General features: G+C 51.5%; 1 protein-coding gene and 1 long non-coding RNA gene across 5 annotated transcripts in view; one reads left to right on the plus strand and one right to left on the minus strand.

The window, feature by feature from the left end:
• gb (solute carrier family 7 member genderblind) overlaps positions 1-19,534 on the minus strand; it is a 41,234-nt gene that overhangs the window by 18,205 nt on the left and 3,495 nt on the right. For 3 of the 4 annotated variants that reach the window (XR_005095670.1, XM_037235992.1, XM_037235990.1), the window contains exon 1: positions 254-304. The gene's annotated coding sequence lies outside the window, so the exon portion shown is untranslated. Of the gene's footprint in view, positions 1-253; positions 305-17,056; positions 17,190-19,534 lie in introns of those variants that run through there. The other variant, XM_037235991.1, reaches the window with a different exon arrangement.
• LOC119112032 (uncharacterized) lies at positions 4,751-10,108 on the plus strand. The gene is made up of 4 exons (XR_005095671.1): positions 4,751-4,867; positions 6,551-6,621; positions 7,368-7,450; positions 9,760-10,108. It is a non-coding gene; the product is annotated as an uncharacterized LOC119112032 (long non-coding RNA).

Here is a 19,534-nt window from a genome sequence, read left to right on the forward strand (position 1 = left end):
ACATCCTGCCCCACAGAGCCCTGGGTGCCTCTCCAGTTCAGGCGGCACCCGAAGCCCTCAGGCCCGCGCTCGGCTAGTCGGCGCCGCCACGCAGTAGCCCCGATCAATACACGCACGTGGCCGATGATCCAGCCGGGTGTCGGCCATCCCCCAAACCAACGACCATCGACATCAGGCGGGCTGTCGGGGAGGGGGGGGGGCTGCCCCCCTCCCATCCCGTCCCATTCCGTCCCGGGGACAGCCGAAGACCCACCTGTACAGCGGCGGTCAGCGGAAGAGATCCGGCCGCGGCGGCGACTGACGGCGACTGAGGGCACCTTACGTCAGCGGCCGCGCCACCACGTGCTGAGGCCCGGCAGCGGCGCGCGCAGGCGCGGCCGACGAACCCCACCGATACGTCACGCCGGAAATAGGCAGTGAGTCGCCACCGACGGCCGACGGCCCGGCGCGATGACCGGCAGCAGAGTCCGGTGCCGTGGGCTGCGGCAGAGTTCGGTGCCATGAGCGGCGGCAGAGTCCGGTGCCGTGAGCGGCGACAGAGTCCGGTGCCACGGGCGGCGGCAGAGCTCGGTGCCACGGGCGGCGGCAGAGTCCGGTGCCATGAGCGGCGGCAGAGTCCGGTGCCATAAGCGGCGGCAGAGTTCGGTGCCACGGGCGGCAGCAGAGTTCGGTGCCATGAGCGGCGGCAGAGTCCGGTGCCATGAGCGGCGGCAGAGTTCGGTGCCACGGGCGGCAGCAGAGTCCGGTGCCATGAGCGGCGGCAGAGTCCGGTGCCATGAGCGGCGGCAGAGTTCGGTGCCACGGGCGGCAGCAGAGTCCGGTGCCATGAGCGGCGGCAGAGTTTGCTGTACTGAGCGGCAGCAGAGTTCGGTGCCACGGGCGGCAGCAGAGTCCGGTGCCATGAGCGGCGGCAGAGTTCGGTGCCACGGGCGGCAGCAGAGTTCGGTGCCATGAGCGGCGGCAGAGTCCGGTGCCATGAGCGGCGGCAGAGTCCGGTGCCATGAGCGGCGGCAGAGTTCGGTGCCACGGGCGGCAGCAGAGTCCGGTGCCATGAGCGGCGGCGGAATTTGCTGTACTGAGCGGCAGCAGAGTTCGGTGCCACGGGCGGCAGCAGAGTCCGGTGCCATGAGCGGCGGCAGAGTTTGCTGTACTGAGCGGCAGCAGAGTTCGGTGCCACGGGCGGCAGCAGAGTCCGGTGCCATGAGCGGCGGCAGAGTTTGCTGTACTGAGCGGCAGCAGAGTTCGGTGCCACGGGCGGCAGCAGAGTCCGGTGCCATGAGCGGCGGCAGAGTTTGCTGTACTGAGCGGCAGCAGAGTTCGGTGCCATGGGCGGCGGCAGAGTCCGACGGCATTATGGCGTATTCGGCAGCCGATCCGGTACCCTGAGCGGCGACCTAATCAAAAGTCCGAGTAGGCGGCCGCCCGGGGGGACATGGACATATGATGCAGAAAATGCAGAAAAAAACATGCAGAAAATGCCCTGTCCTAGCGCTCATGGAGAGATGTTAAATTCATGTCCATAACGTGATTGTTAGGGCACGTCGTAAGGCGAAGTGAGTCTCGGTGACTTTCACATTAGATGTCGAATTCGTTCACGTTTGGATGATGCTCGCTCGTAAATTTCGCAACGACAAAAACGATCTCCTTGTTGCTCCCGTTTATAGTAGCAATCTGTGTAGGTGGAGCTGATAAACGGTAAGAAAGCAGTGCTCACCAAGGGCAGTGGCGAGATTTGCAATTATGTGCGGAAGATGACACCTAAGCACGGAAACAGACCCATCCCATTGGTAAAAATGCGTTATACCTGAATGTCAATTTGGAAACATTAGGTGTGTCATTCTCCCGTTGCATCTTTCCAATACAGGATTCAATGCAAATGCTTCTTTCTCTACGTCATTTTTGAAATCCGTTGGCAAATCTGACACCACTACACTTAACCAAAGCACACTTGTTACACTGGCAAGTGGTGGGTCACAGGGGCCTTTGACTAGTTTTTGAAGACTGAAATGGGCGCGTGGGCGTCGAGCACGAAATCTCGCATCAGCCAACCAGCCGACATGTTTATGAGGCAGCTCGTTTGGCTTCAGTGACGGACTGCAATGACTGTAACGACTGACTCATTGATTTTAGTGTTTCACGGTCCTCCTTCCTCGGTCAGCAGCTGATTGCTACGTCCCGCCGCACCATGGATTCCGCTTGTATGAAGAAAGTGCATATGCGTAATTGACACGTATATAAAAACCCAACACATACGCAAGCCGTGGGAAAGGCACATTTAACAGGTAGCGTGAGCACGTGACTCACAGTTACACCAGCAGCGAAGCATTCACCCACACTCAGTCGCATAAAAGAGACCATCATGAAGTAAACCACTGCATTGACGCCGGCACAAGCCGTATCCCAACAGCGGGTCACAAACTGTGTACCCCACCAATGGAGGCCGCCGCGCACTCGCACCGCCAGTCACATCCACAGCATTAGAGGCTGTGTGCTGTTGCCCTAAGACACCGATGTTTGCGAGCAGGGTCGAGCAACATGGGGCTTTGTATACTGACTGGAACACCGACATTGTAGAAGAGACCGTCGGAGTCACCTGCGAATGAGATGAAGGGCGGCTGTCCGCCGAGGCACCTGAAACTGCAGTAGCTCGGTCAGCAGATAAACAGTTCCAGCAGCACCTCGAGTCAATTTTTCCACCGCTGTCTGGAGCGTCGCATCCGTTGCCCGCGCCTCAGCCCCGGCCGCCCTCTGCTGCAACCGTTGCAACAGCAGAAGCTTCGGGAAAACCGCCGTCGGGTAGTGTGCCGCCGACCGCATCATTGATGATGCTTTAGCACTGTTAGCACTATTAGGGCTAAAGGGTCATGGAAACCCAAAAGGCGTTGGTTGCCCTTTCTCCTACTCTAATCGGGCCGTTGGGGACGGAAACATTTAGTGCCCCGGGTGTCCAGCCGTCGGGGCAAACACTCATCGGGTGGTTTAATGAACTGCAGTCATTTGTTATGCGGTCCGAGGCGATTCCACAGCATGGAGCCAATATCGTATGGAGGTCGATGGAGCCAAAATCCGTTGGTGATATCAACCGGCCTGGGCGGGGCTTTTTCATGAAGAATGTCTAGCAGGTATTAACATGGCGTGTGCTACTATTTATCCGACTGGATTTATACTTTAACGGGACGAACGGAGTGCACCATGATAAAATAAAGTAAAACGATTGTTATATTATAGATGAATGATTTAAGCAGCAGAAAGCCTACGATCCGCCGTTATTTGCCTATATCTGAACGCAAACCGACGGCCTGACGCGCAAGCAGGAGCACAGGGGAGGGAAGGCCACAGGGGGCACGTTCCCCCTGCCTAAGGTTTCAGGGGACCCGAGGGGCCTCGGGATTTACGATAAAGGGCCTGGTTTGAGGGCCCAAAGGCCAGAAAGGTCGGCTGAAAGACCATTCAGAGCCCCGGCCGGCACGATGGGGCACTCCAATGCCAGTGAGATTTTTGTTTGGGGGGGGGGGGGGGCTTTCACTATTGGGGAACCCTTTATCAACCTTGTGCGTGCCCCTGGCCCATTGCCAAGGCTCTGGCTGCGCACTTGTGTACGAGGTAGCATATTGATATCTGGCCGTGTTTGGTTTGTCGCCGTCATCTTTCAAAGGTGGCCGCGACACTGGCTTATGAAATGGTCGTTGCTTCGCTGGTTAATTAACATGTTGGTTTCAAGCGATACATTTGTCGACAAATATTCAAAACAGACTGTTCGACATCGTCTTTCACCGGTTAAGGGGCCCTCAGTTTCCCAGCAACCCCCAAGGAGTCCTTCTGAATGATGTTCGAGGCCCCAGACGTGAGAGCCTTTGTCCCTTTGTCCTTAATTTCCAGGTGCAATTCCTGGTCCTCAATACACAGCTGAATATGACAGAAAAGTCACACACGGTCCTCTGTTATCACTATGTCCACGGTATTTTCAATTGCCAGTGTAAGCTAAAGATGGCAGCTTGACCCCTCGAACCACCTATCCTGTTCCTAAACGGCCAATTGGCTGCATGGCCTTCCAGTTTGGCTGCGATGCCGCCATTCGTTCGGGTGGTTCTCGGTAGTGACGGTTAAGCCAGGTGTCCCGTAAAGCACGGCACACAATGTGCGTGCGTGCGTGCGTGCGTGCGTGCGTGCGTGCGTGCGTGCGTGCGTGCGTGCGTGCGTGTGTGTGTGTGTGTGTGTGTGTGTGTGTGTGTGTGTGTGTGTGTGTGTGTGTGTGTGTGTGTGTGTGTGTGTGTGTGTGTGTGTGTGTGTGTGTGTGTGCGCCGTGAAAACAGAGGACCGAATCCGCTTACACACCCAACAACCCGTCACTGCCGCGGTCCGGTAGTCACTACCGAGGTCCAAATGCCGGACCTCGGTTTTCAGAGGCCTTAAATGAGATATTTAGTCTTGTTTGAACATGTTTATTTGATTTTCAGCTGGTCCTCGAAAGGCGTGATTATGTGCATTTTTACTTCCGGTTGTGTGAAGTGTGTTTTCTTGGACGAACTGCGGGCGTGTGTATGTTTTTCAGGTGGCAAGGTCACGTGGAAGAGAATAGAGATGAATAAGGAAATGCGAAATCATGCTGCTCCATGATATGGCCTCATCACTTGTAAGTTGTTTGCGTTCGGTGTAAGCATTTAAATCACACTGAATCACGTTGAAACTGGTGATGAAAAACATTAATGTACATTGTATTAAGTCACATGGGTTGCGTAGCTCTATCACCGCCATTGCGCGTTCTTGGAACGAGCGCGACGGTGACATTGCAGTGTGTGGCCTCTCGGACGAGAAGACTGGGCTTACGTTGGATGCAAGTTATTGTCGTCCGGCAAGGTTTTGAAAAGTGAGTAGTGAATATTCGAAAGGGATTGGTGAGCCCTCTTTACCGACAACTGTAGCAAATGGAGGACTGATCTGCCTTGATTGATTAGAGAATGGTGTGCCGATAAGGATAGTTTCTGAAGTGGCAAACATTGTGTCAGCTTTTGAAGGTGGTTGAAGAGATTGACTTCAGCAATATTATGCAATTGTTTTGGTAGGTTTATCACGCTAGACCAGACGTTTGTAAGGGGGATGCTTGCAGTTTTTCTCATGCATTTGCAGTGGGTGTTGTGTTACATTTCAAAAATGTTGCCGTTAGGTACTTACAGACATGTTCCCCAACCCCCTAGAACAACACGTTTTTAGAGGCTTTGGGCACCAATTTAGCCTTGAAGGGGAAATCATTACAAACAAGGTTTTCCATACATCGGAACCTTAGTGTGTTGTAGATACCAGAGCATAAAAGGGTGTGTGCCACATTTGTATGGGTTTCAACTGAAATTAGCCATCTTGAAGATCATTCAGTATGTTACACAGTCCTGCCATTCTTAAGCACCCTTCTAATTTTCTAAACTTTTCTAGTTTCTGAGCTACACACCTGCAAAGGTGCGTATATTATTTCGTGGTGACTATTTCAAGGTCACCCAAGCACCCACAACGCGTAATGTCTCCAAATCCTGCCATTTCATTGGCCATAGGGCGATTAAGGCAAGCCATCATATGACTGTTACGTCGTTCATATCCGGCTTTGTGAATAAATTTTCAGACGTAACGGCCGTCAGTTGGCTCAAATCAATGTTGTGCAAGATTACGTAAGTTGTTCAGTGCATTAGCGTTAGCAGAGGAGCATTTTTCACATAGCTAAGACGATATTAATAGCCTTATTCGTCGAAGAAAAACCGGCAGAATAAAGATATAGTTGAGTTGATATTTCGGCAACATGCCTATATCGAAAAAGTAGCAGAAATAAATTCAAAATTGCCTGCTGGTGAACCTACTCGATTTTTCAGCTTTTTTGGAAATAGAAAGCCAGTTCTTACAGGACACCAACTCTTAGAGGATTAAACAAAAAGTTTTTGCTAGCCGTTACCACGATACGGTGCTTATCTAATAATTAGAGTAGGCGACAATACGTGTACATGCAAACTAATTCAAGCAAGTAGGCGTCATGCATTACGCTTCATTCAAACATACAAGCGAGTTGAGGTTAACAGGCATCACAGTCGCGCATCAATTATACATGCAAGCGATTTCAACTGAACAGACATCGCACATCACGCGTCAGGCGTCACTTCACATGTTAACTATTTTAAGCTAGCACACATCGCATATAAAGGCACATATCACGTTTGCATAATCGGCCAGGATGAGCTTTGTATGTTAAAATTTGGTCGCTGATTTTTTGCAAGAATAGATTCAATTTTTCCCTACCTGGGTGGTCCTCTGCTCTGTAGACGACTTTGGGCTCTGAAAGGGGCATAGGGTCCATATCTCCCTCGATTTCAGCCTGAGCATGTTTTGCCAAAAAATGGTCACCGAATGGGGTATTCCCTGTTTTGTTTGAGTCTATGTCGGGAAGTCCATGCGTCCCTCACGTTTAAGATACAATGAACACCTCCGGGGCGCTAAAAAGAAAACAAATACTTACTTAGCCCTTAGTTAATCTCCACCCACTGAATAATTTTTAGCATTGTTGCTGTTTCAGGTGATGTGATAGCCACTGGACATTAGAGCTATTGAAGACCAGAAAGCCTTAGTGCGACCGGCTTGATTCAGGTCAGTTGATGTCAGGAAAGTCAAATTATTTAGGAAATGACTACTCTGAAGAAGGTGTGAAGCATTTGTGACATGTAGAATTTGTTGTCATCAGCTCTAACCTAGCATTTCATGCATGCTTTTATTTCTCCATCTACCCCATCACATTGTCCAACACTGCCAACACCACTACATCGTCCGACCCCCACAAATATGCCACTACACTGCCTGGCTCCACCATCCGTATCAGTGCCTTAACCAGTAGGATGTCATTACAGTGCATGACACCATGCACCCCACCACAATGTCTGGGTCTACCCATCCCACCATGGTGTCTGACCCCTCCAGCTCCATGCAAGTGTCGGCTCCATGCAGCTGACCCCATTGCCCTGCCAGTTTCACCAGTGTCTGATCCTGCCAACACTACCAATGTCTGCCTCCCCCCCCCCCCCCTACCAGTGTGTGACCATAACAGCTCCTGCATGGTGCGTGACCTCAGTGTAACGTCATTTTGGTATCTCATTCCACCATCCTCATTGCTGGTCTACGCAAGCACGTGTCGACTGTACCAGCCCCACTTTATTCTGAAACTAACGCCACCACCACCTGCACCAACACCACTTACATATCGCGGCCTGCAATTACGTAGGTACACCCGCATCCGCGTCATCGAATGGTCTTGTCAACATTTAGTGCTCCTTCTCTGTGGCACCACCGGTGCATGGCGTCATTCTTTAATGAAAACATGCAAAAACTTTTTTTCTCAGGTGGCCTATATGTATACCATTGGGAGAGTTAAAGAAGTTTAGTCCTCTAAAAGAAGCCCTCCGGAAAGTTTACTGCAACAAAGGTAACTCAGGCTATATTTGGGATGTTTAAGGACTTACACGCAACAGCATTTTCACACGCTATTTGCAATATGGAGCATGATTTTCTTCGGGAAAGACAGATTTTGGGGTGTTCGGGTCAAGAGTTCAAGCTCATGGGTTCTCGAGAATATTTACCGCGGGCACGGCTACCCGAAGAACAATGAGAAGCATTGGCGATGGTGGAAATAGGCCTCGTAAGCAGTTTCCCTGCCAAATTCGAACAGGTGGGGTGCAGAAGCTGCTTTAAAAAGTTTGTAGTCGCTGGCAGTCCCGGTTTTTTCATCGTATGTGAAATGTGCGTGGCTTAGGATGTTTGCTGCAACACTGTTTCTTTAATTATTTCCCATGAATGGGACGAATGAACCAGGCCTTGGGTCATTACTGTATGTTGTTTTACGCATTTTACGACGGGATCAATGATATATATATATATATATATATATATATATATATATCTCTCTCTCTCTTCTCTCTCTCTCTCTCTCTCTCCCTCTCCCCTTTCTCCCTCTCCCTCTCCATCTCCCTCTCCCTCTCCCTCTCCCTCTCCCTCTCCCTCTCCCTCTCCCTCCCCTCCCTCCCTCCCTCCCTCCATCTCTCTCTCTCTCTCTCTCTCTCTCCTCTCTCTCTCTCTCTCTCTCTCTCTCTCTCTCTCTCTCTCTCTCTATCTATATATATACATATATACATATACATATATACATATATATATATATATACATATATGTATATATGTATATATACATATATACATACATATATATGTATGTATATATATGTATATATATATATATATATATATAATATATATATATATATATATGTGTGTATATAATATATGCATCACCAACACCGGTTTGTTTGCGCGGGAATCACCGACGCTTTCATGAGCGTGGGGTCCGGCCGCTCACTGAACATAGCTTGTGGTAGCGGGTTTGGCTGCCACATCCGGCTCCGGGCCATAACGGTGTTGCCAAAAATCCATCGAGGGGACACTAAGCATGGTTTTGGTCTGCGCACTCCGGGCAGACCAAAATGCCTGCGAAGAGACCTCGTCTGCGGGGGCTAGACAGACGAGTGTCTCGCAATGGCGTGGAGAAGCCCATCCGCAGCAAGGAGGGGTGTCGGTCTTCCAGCGTGTCACGTTGTCAAAAACAGTTACGGCGTTGATGTGCATTGGGGCTGCCTCCCATCTGTTTCGCGGCCAGCATCACGGTGTGACGTTGGATAGTTTCAAATGCGATGGTCAGGTCAGCGGTTTGGTTGTCTGGTCTTTTTGTAATTTTTGTTGATGCATTCACATATAGCGTGCAATCACACTCACAATATGCACTCGATCCAAAATCATAAATCAAATATGTCATAATGTTTGCATCATGACGCACACTACCTTCATCCTGCACTACCCGCGATATGGCAGTGATCAGAAAACTGTCCACTCTTACCAACCAGCCAGTAGACATACACTTGGGCTAGGGGGGCGTACTCGCCCGGGGGCTGGGATGACGGTCTGTGGGCCACCGCCGCCTGTCTGTCGTAGTTTCGTCATTTCTTATTGATGCGTTGTTTGAGCTTAGAGGCAATAAGCTTTTTACCACAACTCGTTTCGGTTATGCCTCGCTGTCTTACGACTGTTAACCGTATGGCGTGCATGAACAGCATGGCATTAGCAGGGCGTAGTAAGCCTAGGACATCAGGGCATGGATTTACACTTGCCGTATGCGGCCAGCGATGATACCTCAACTGTTGCTCTTCTCTAAATCGATTCCCATCGCAGCTGTGCGTGCGTGGCTACAGGAATGAAGACAGGCACGCCATAGTTTGCCAACGGGCGCGCGTACCATGCATGAGGGCCGTCCGAATCACGGTAGCTGCTGATCGCGTTGACGATGAATGTTGGCGACTCTGCCGTCGTTGGCCTAATTTCAGGTTAAGTTCGGCTGCGTGGCTAGAGCTTAGTACGATTTATTGTTGTCCCCCTCTCTCCGCCCCCATCGCCGCCCCATCACTTCCTTCTTCTTGACGGCAGTGTATGTGCTCTAACAAGATGGGTAATATGTACGCGGACGGGAGGCCGGTGGCCTCCGATATTCATTTACGGATTTGCTGTGAACTGGAAAGCTATCTTTCGGGACACGACTATTGCACAGCTATTTTAATTCCACCACCCGTGAGCCATCAGCGTGGTGCATGCCCACGCTTCTGAACACAAGCACAACTTTCTTTCACGTGGGGGTCACAATCCTGTTCTGAACTGAAATTTCTCATATCTCACCCGTTTTCGGCTTTCCAGATTACTCCAAGAGAGCGACACTCGTTAAGGATGCGAGTATTTGAAGGTCCGCTTTCAAGCATTGGACGGCCTGCAAATTACCATTGGAGCCAAACTGTATGCATTTTCTAGATGATCTTAAATACGGAGCGGTATTCTAAAGATGTAGTTGTGCAGTGTGTAGTTCGTAGATTACGAAACAACGGAGCGAGAATACAGTTGGCGTTGCGTTTTGGGTCAGTTATGTTGTTTCCCTTTTCCATGTTTTAAAGTCGCTGTGCTTTATGCTCAGGATCGAAGCGAAATGTACAGGAGTAGGCTGGGATGTGATGCGTGTTGTATAAAACCAATGAACCAAAAATGGCATCTCTGTCTGCAAAGGGAAAAATCTGGACGAAGTCGACCACCTCAACAGCGCACCAATGGCAGAAGAGGACGGTCCGGAGGACATGGGTGAAGACGATTGTGTGGTGGAGGTCGCAAATGTCCTACCTGGACAAAAAGCCAAGAGGGGAAGGGAGACTTGCTTCCGGAGGAGACATCTTCACATCGAGAGACTAACGATGACGCTCAGGAAAAAAACACCACTGGCAAAAAAGACGTATTGCCTGGTGCAATGCGGAAAAGGCAGCTGTGATGAGGCAGCTTGGCCTGTTTATTAGCCGCATGGAGGTTTCTGGCCAAGCTGCATGCTTACGTGCCCTGTCAGCAGAAAATGCTCTGTCCTAGCGCTCATGGGGAGATGTTAAATCCATGTCCATAACGTGATTGTTAGAGCACGTCGTAAGGCGAAGTGAGTCTCGGTGACTTACACATTAGATGTCGAATTCGTTCACGTTTGGATGATGCTCGCTAGTAAATTTCGCAAGGACAAAAACGATCTCCATGTTGTTGCTCCCGTTTATAGTAGCAATCTGTGTAGATGGAGCTGATGAACGGTGAAAAAGCAGTGCTCACCAAGGGCAGTGTGGCGAGATTTGCAATTCTGGGCGGAAGATGACACCTAAGCATGGAAACAGACCCACCCCATTGGTAAAAATGCGTTATACCTGAATGTCAATTTGGAAACAAATTACGTGTGTCATTCTCCTGTTGCATCTTTCCAATACAGGATTCAATGCAAATGCTTCTTTCTCTACGTCATTTTTGAAATCCGTTGGCAAATCTGACACCACTACACTTAACCAAAGCACACTTGTTACATTGGGAAGTGGTGGGCCACAGGGGCCTTTGACTAGTTTTTGAAGACTGAAATGGGCGCGTGGGCGTCGAGCACGAAATCTCGCATCAGCCAACCAGCCGACATGTTTATGAGGCAGCTCGTTTGGCTTCAGTGACGGACTGCAATGACTGTAACGACTGACTCATTGATTTTAGTGTTTCACGGTCCTCCTTCCTCGGTCAGCAGCTGATTGCTACGTCCCGCCGCACCATGGATTCCGCTTGTATGAAGAAAGTGCATATGCGTAATTGACACGTATATAAAAACCCAACACATACGCAAGCCGTGGGAAAGGCACATTTAACAGGTAGCGTGAGCGCGTGACTCACAGTTGCGCCAACAGCGAACCATTCACCCACACTCAGTCGCATAAGAGGCCATCATTAAGTACACCGCTGCATTGACGCCGGCACAAGCCGCGTCCCAACGGCGGGCCACGAACTGTGCACCCCACCAATGGAGGCCACCGCGCACTCGCGCCGCCAGTCACATCCACAGCACCAAGACACCGGGGTGCGCGAGCAGGGTCGAGCAACATGGGACTTTGTATACTGACTGGAACACCGACAGTATAGAAGAGACTGTCGGAGTCACCTGCGAATGGGATGAACGGCGGCTGCCCGCCGAAGTACCTGAAACTGCAGTAGCTCGGTCAGCAGATAAACAGTTCCAGCAGCACCTCGAGTCAATTTTTCCACCGCTGTTTGGAGCGTCGCATCCGTTGCCCGCTCCTCAGCCCCGGCCGCCCTCTGCTGCAACCGTTGCAACAGCAGAAGCTTCGGGAAAACCGCCGTCGAGTAGTGTGCCGCCGACCGGGTCATTGCTGATGCTTTAGCACTGTTAGCACTACTAGTGCTAAAGGGTCATGGAAACCCAAAAGGCGTTGGTTGCCCTTTCTCCTACTCTAATCGGGCCGTTGGGGACGGAAAACATTTAGTGTCCCGGGTGGCCAGCCGTCGGGGCAAACACTCATCGGGTAGTTTAATGAACTGCAGTCATTTGTTACTCGGTCCGAGGCGATTCCACAGCATGGAGCCAATGTCGTATGGAGGGCGATGGAGCCAAAATCCGTTGGTGATATCAACCGGCCTGGGCGGGGCTTTTTCATGAAGAATGTTCAGCAGGTATTAACATGGCGTATGCTACTATTTATCCGACTTGATTTAGATTTTAACGGGACGACCGGAAAGTGCACCATGATAAAATAGAGTAAAACGATTGTTATATTATAGATGAATGATTTAAGCAGCAGAAAGCCTACGATCCGCCGTTATTTGCCTATATCTGAACGCATACCAACAGCCTGACGCGCAAGCAGGAGCACAGGGGAGGGAAGGCCACAGGGGGCACGTTCCCCCTGCCTAAGGTTTCAGGGGACCCGAGGGGCCTCGGGATTTACGATAAAGGGCCTGGTTTGAGGGCCCAAAGGCCAGAAAGGTCGGCTGGAAGACCATTCAGAGCCCCGGCCGGCACGATGGGGCACTCCAATGCCAGTGAGATTTTTGTTTGGGGGGGGGGGGGGTTTCATTATTGGGGAGCCCTTTATCAACCTTGTGCCTGCCCCTGGCCCATTGCCAAGGCTCTGGCTGCGCGCTCGTGCACAAGGTAGCATATTGATATCTGGCCGTGTTTGGTTTGTCGCCGTCATCTTTCAAAGGTGGCCGCGACACTGTCTTATGAGATGGTCGTTGCCTCGCTGATTAATTAACATGTTGGTTTCAAGCGATACATTTGTCGACAGATATCCAAAACAAACTGTTCGACATTGTCTCTCACCGGTAAAGGGTCCCTCAGTTTCCCAGCAACCCCCAAGGAGTCCTTCTGAATGATGTTCGAGGCCCCAGACGTGAGAGCCTTTGTCCCTTTGTCCTTAATTTCCAGGTGCAATTCCTGGTCCTCAATACACAGCTGAATATGACAGAAAAGTCACACACGGTCCTCTGTCATCACTATGTCCTCGGTATTTTCAATTGCCAGTGTAAGCTAAAGATGGCAGTGTTATCCCTCGAACGACCCATCCTGTTCTTAAACGGCCAAATCGGCTGCATGGCCTTCCAATTTGGCTGCGATACCGCCATTCGTTCGGGTGGTTCTCGCTAGTGACGGCTGAGTCAGGTGTCCCGTAAAGCACGGCACAGGTGTGTGTGTGTGTGTGTGTGTGTGTGTGTGTGTGTGTGTGTGTGGTGTGTGGTGCGTGCGTGGTGCGTGCGTGCGTGCGTGCGTGCGTGCGTGCGTGCGTGCGTGCGTGCGTGCGTGCGTGCGTGCGTGCGTGCGTGCGTGCGTGCGTGTGTGTGTGTGTGTGTGTGTGTGTGTGTGTGTGTGTGTGTGTGTGTGTGTGTGTGCGTGCGTGCGTGCGTGCGTGTGTGCGTGTGTGTGTGTGTGTGTGTGTGTGTGTGTGTGTGTGTTGGGGGGTGATGAGTGAAATGCATTTTAAGACCAGTCTCTCAATGCTTCAGTGCACACGCATTTGGCGGGCTTTTTCAAAGAAACGTTAAGTTTGTCCATCCCAACAGAGCGACAAAAGGCTGGAGGCAAATCTTCAACCAGTGTAAATCCCACGAAAAGGATGTGTGGACAGTCGGCATCTCTTTTTACTAATCGATAGTGATCTTCCGAGAGCGCACGTTCCGTTAACCTACATAAATCTGATAATTGCTGCAAGAAAGCGTGACTGAGATGCGAAAACAGCACTGTCATGCTTAACATGCTTATATAAGCACCCAGACCACCAGTGCGACGAGCGGGAGCGGGCGACCTAAGCAAAGGCAGTGCAACATGAGCCCTGACTGTGAGTCTCCAACCCTTCGTTTCCGCGAACCCGTAACGCCGTTCCTGGGCGGGCCTGACGCTCACTGAGGCAGGACGTCTGAGGCACTGAGACGTTTGACAGTGCTGAGCTTCACACGCGTGGAAATCGTGGTCAGCCGGCGCTGCAAACAGGACCACCGTTGGCAGCCTGCGCCAGAAGTATATCACAGGGACAATCTTATTGCACATCGTATTTGCAGTACGGAGTATGCGTGAACACATCCATTTTGCGACCACGATGGAAGCACGCAAACGCGTTCAGGCAAACTTTTGGAAGTCTTATGCTCGGTGCAGGGACAAAAAGTAGAAAAGTCCTTTTGGAAAATACCTTGTTTCGACCACGAAATGATGAGTGCAGAAATGGCGACACGTAAAACAGTCGACGGAGCAAAAAGTCGGATTGACTAAACGGCGAACCGCAAAGACACGAAATGTAGAAAGCGGACATTCCAAAATGGCGATGGGCCTAATAGCGACCCACAAAGGATAAAATCTTTTCAAAAATCGACCTGCCATATTCGCGGTAGGTTAAACGGCGAACTGGAAATCGCGACGTGCCAAAACGTCGATACTGAAAAACGGTGACATGACAAAATGCTTGCTTGCTTGTTGGCTGAATTACTAAATACGAGTAGTGCCCATTAGAGCCAAGCATCCGGATGCGGCGCATTCGGTTGTTCAACGGAATATTTGGATTCGTCAAAAAGTAGAATATCGGAATCAGCGTTCCAATATTAAAAAATGAAATCATAACACCTTTTAAGGACACACTCGTTGTTTTTAACGTTTCCAGTTGGCACATTGCGAAGAATATTTTCAGGTCCTCAATCACTACTGTTATCTTTCATCATATCACTGAACGGTAGTCAAGATTCACAGGAACGGATAATGAAAGCGGTTCTGCCGTGCTATCCCTGCACGTTAAGCTTGTTAGTTCTACCTCTCGGCGGGTAGCATCGGCACATCACTCTAACAGTTCTCAGGGGGTCCGTCCGTCCGTCCGTTTGTCATCCACAAATGTATTCGCGCTCGGCGCCGGTGTCAGCCAGCTAGGCCAAATTTGGCGTGCGGTTAGGCCAACAGGGGGGGGGGATTAATACAATCAATTTGAAATCGGGTCGGACCGGCGGATCGCTGCCAGCACGCGCACACGTGCCGCATTGCTTTAGCACGGGAAACGCATCACGAGCAACTTAACAAAATCGCCAAGACGAGAGGCGAAACTCGGATCGTAGTTCAGCAACGGAGTGTCCCAGCGAAACGGGATCGACACAGTCAAATACTTTCACCAGACACGTACCGACGCCACTAACAGAGCAAAGTGGGGATCGTGAAAGTGGCGCATTAGCAAAGCTAGGTTCACGGCGATCAACATCCACTCAAGATATGTGCGAATTTCACAATATTTTGGTAACAATCGCCAAGCCGCCAGTAACTGCAAAAGCTTGCCTTTATGCCTGTGCCATTTTTACGCCTCCAGGTTGCTCCGTCTAGGCGCCAGCGCGCCATATTATATATATATATATATATATATATATATATATATATATATATTTCTAAATAAAACGCGACATTGATCGTTGCTTGAGCGGCTGGGTCGCCCAGGCGATTGCCGGCTGGGTCAGCGCTGGCCGACCCATCGTAACGGGTCGGCCAGCGCCGGGCCTCGCGCGTGATTTGTAGGCGGAACATGCGCGTACCCCGCGCGGCTGGCTTCAGGGCGTCGTAATGGGTCGGTCAGCGCTGGGCCGCGCGGGTGATTTGTAGGCGGAACATGCGCGTGCCTCACGCGGCTGGCTTCATGGCGTCGTAACGGGTCGGCCAGCGCTGGGCCGCGCGCGTGATTTGTAGGCGGGACATAGGCGTACCCCGCGCGGCTGGCTTCAGGGCGTCGTAATGGGTCGGTCAGCGCTGGGCCGCGCGGGTGATTTGTAAGCGGGACATGCGCGTACTCCGCGCGGCTGGCTTCATGGCATCGTCTGCCCGGAGCGCCGAGATTTGACATAAATCGTGAAAGTTCCCGCAAACCGACGGATCAAGGATTTTTGCATATCGCACGTTTGCCTTCGCACACATTAATCCGTCCCTTTACCGGTTCCATTGCCCGTTCCTTGCCGAGTCTGAATGTGCTGATTTCGTCTCGATGTGGCCCACCATTGCCACGACAGGGACCAGGTTTTCGTCCGCCACTCGGTGATTTTGGAAATTTGCGAATTTCTCGTTTCGCCATGTTCCACCAATGGGGTACACGTGCCACACGCGACGCGACGTGCCACACGCGACGCGTCACGACGAGAACAGCCACTGCCACAGTCACTGTCAGAGCCACTGCCACAGTCACTGTCAGAGCCACTGCAGCCGCTGCGAACTGTTGATGGCGACCAGGGTCAACTGGCAATCGTCGCCTTCCTGTTGCGAGACGATATCCTAACGGCAGGCTGCTCACCCTGAGCACAGACACTTCGCGAAATCTCCCAAGCAGGTTATACCTGTGCCGGTGCTTGTCTGTGGGTCGAGCACCCACGCGGATGACCAGCGCCACGCTGTCAATGTGGCTTTCCAGCATCTCGCAGCCCATGATGAAATCATGGAACGACGGGTTCACCTGGTGCGGCAGGAGCTGGAGGCGGACCAGTAGCTCCAGCAGTCGGCGCTGGACGGCAACGAACGCCGATGCCAGCAGCTGCATTTCTCCGAGCCTGAGCACAGGCCTCCTCGTCCAGGTGCCGGCGCGTCGGGTCGTGCACTTATAGCGGTGCAAAGCTAGGGATTTGCCCAGCCTCTGGCTATACGGACCCCAGGCGGAGGTACAGCCGACACGGGGCGTGCCGACCTCCCGGAGGTCGCTCCCCGCTTCGGATTCGCCAAGCCGCCGGCTGCAAGGACCCCAGGCGAAGGTGCAGCCGACCCTGGAGACTCGCACACGGGGCGTGCCCACCACCCAGGGGTCGCTCTTCGCTCAGGATTTACCCAGCCTCCGGTTGTGGACACCCCAGGCGGACGACCCCGGAGAGTTGCACACGGCGTGTGCCCACCGCCCGTAGGTCGTTCCTCGCATACAGTCATCAAGGCCACCATCATCACCAAGTTTGAGTGGCAGGAGTATTGCTGAAAGGCTCCGCCCTCGACTTTGTCCGCCGCCCAGAGGCCACGTGTAGCGGCGGTGGCAGCCAATGTCGCAGAACCTTCCCTCCACTACGGCACAGAGTGGAGCGCTCTCCTCGCCACAGAAGTGCACCGTGCGACGCAACGGGACGGTATTCGGGACCGATGTCATGCACCGCTCACCTGAGAGCGCGGATGCTAGGCGATGCCGGCCGGGCGCGATCGGTGCCACAGTGATGCTCCCGCTCCCTCTCACAGCCGTAGTCTCGCCAACTCTGTCACAGCCTCGCTTCCTCACTCTCGCGACAGCCCTCGTCTGCCGGCAGTGACATCCACTGTCTCAGCCGTCGTCGGCTGCCGGTAAGCCCCATTCTGCCGCCTCTCTCGCAGCCGCTGGGTGTCGGCCTCGCGCAGCTCGGCGTTTGCGACGCGCTGCTCCCGGCGACACTGCGACTTAGTCGGGTACTGTTTGCGAGTGCGAACAAAGGTCCACGGCGATGGCGAGCTGAGTCAGCCTCTTACCAGCGGCGAACGATCTGCACCTTTCGGTCGGCGGTTCGGATGGTATATAGGAATAAAGCTACAAAACAGGGATGAAGTTCACCAGCAAGGTAGCACTCAACTGTTACCAAACTTTTCAAATAGTTTCGCTCTTTCGTGAAAAGTAAGTTGTGGGAACAGTTCACAACAAATTAAAGCTTGTTCACCATCCATCGCAGCGCCGGGAAGAAGCTGCTGGTGTACACCGCACTGCCGGTGCTGATCGTGCACCGGAAGCAGTTCAATGGCTGCAGTTTACGCCTGTGCGAGGTCAATCGGTCGCCGCCAATTTCAGCTCATGGGCAGCCAATGTTTACACGAATTCCAATGGTGCAAAGGCAATCTCGGGAAAAATCTGCGTGAGCTTTTCTCGCAAAAACAACTTGAGAATTCAGGGATATTTGGTCAGACCCGCGTCCGGTGCACGCGAATGCACAGTTCAACGCGCTGATGTTGCGTAACCGTTCGGCGCAGTGAACTGACAGCCTTCAGACTGGCCGTGATCACGCAGACCGTTACGCCTGTCGGGGCTGGAATCATCGAGAGATGGATAGCAATCAGTTAACTATATGACAACATCATATGACGTAGTCCATTGTCGGGATTCTTCAAGTACTTCACCTTTTTTAGAAGAATAAAAATATCCACCGCGAGCGTTTTATGCGCAGTACGAAACGGGCACAACCAGCTCGCGTTAGCAGAATTGCCCAACTTTGAAATTTTACAACGCAAACAACATCTTTGGCACCATAAATAATGAGCAGGCAGTTAGCATTATTCATTTTGTCGTTTCGACCATTGCTACTGACAGTGCTCGCATGATTGTCTATCATCTTTGAGAAATTGCCATCTCACAGTCTTATAATTTCAGCACGAAACCAGTTGTGATTTTTAACAAGCAGGCACCAGACCATTTATAACACGTACGAAAAGGGCAATATAAGCACCAAATCACGGACGTACGAGAAACCAAGAGAAGTATCCCAGTTCTGCACATTCGTGTCTCGAATAGTCTGTTGGTGCGCTGAGCCTTCAAACATAGCATGATTTTGATCATTTTTATCAAATATTTGATAGCTTACGGCCCATCGCGCGCAGATCAGAAAGGCGCCTACATTCTTACCTTATCATTGCACTTCTTTCTACTTCTTACCTTATTATTGCACTCCTAATTTATTTCTAGTTCTGAAGCTTTAATTGATATTTCCAAACAGACAACACAGACAAAAGAGCCAACAATGTCGGTTGAACTGGAGCATTTCCAGAAGTCTTAAAAAACGGACCAAGCCACGGGAACCCAACACCGAACCCGAGCCAACGTTTTCGGTACGGTACATAAACGTCTATTAGCGCAGTGCACCTCATACACGAGTCCGGATAATGTGACTCGCACTTACTAGAACCAAACACATCGTGACGACAGTGTCGCTTAACCTACAACACTTGGGTTCAATTAATACGACTACTCCGTTGCCGTGAGGTGCTGCCATCATGTCGTGCGGAGGGACTGTCGCAGCACCCTCCTAAAGTAGTGCACCTCACACACGAGTCCAGATAATGCGATTCACACTTTTTGGAACTAAACAAATCGTGCTGACAATGTCGGTGGAACTGCAAGAATTCGGTCCGATGAATAAGATTCGTGCATTGCCGTGAGATGTTGCCATCATGTGCGGACGGACTGCAGTAGCGCCCCCTTCAAGTAGTACACCTCTTGTATAATTCCAATTGGCGAGACCTAAAAACCGCTCTGACATCCAAAGACATGCTCTACCGAGATAATACGCCAATAGCAATCCTAAGGAAACGAACCAAGTCCCGGAAATTGAAGACTGGAGCAAAGCCAGCGTTTTCGGCACGGCACATATACGTCTATAAGCGTATATGTACCGTACCGAAACATCCAAACCGTACCAAACTCACATCCAAAGACATGCTCTACCGAGGGAATATGCTAACAACAATGCCAAAGTAGTAAGCCAAGCCCCGGAAACCGAAGACCGAAGTAAATCTCACGTTTTCAGTACGGTACAAACGCTTTAATTGGCGCAGTGCACCTCATTCACGGGTCCGGATAATGCAATTCACACTTGCTAGAAATAAATACGTCGTGCCGACAAT

Source organism: Pollicipes pollicipes, unplaced genomic scaffold (assembly GCF_011947565.3).
Source record: "Pollicipes pollicipes isolate AB1234 unplaced genomic scaffold, Ppol_2.1 Scaffold_7261;HRSCAF=8764_pilon_pilon_pilon, whole genome shotgun sequence".
NCBI classification, from domain to species: domain Eukaryota; kingdom Metazoa; phylum Arthropoda; class Thecostraca; order Pollicipedomorpha; family Pollicipedidae; genus Pollicipes; species Pollicipes pollicipes.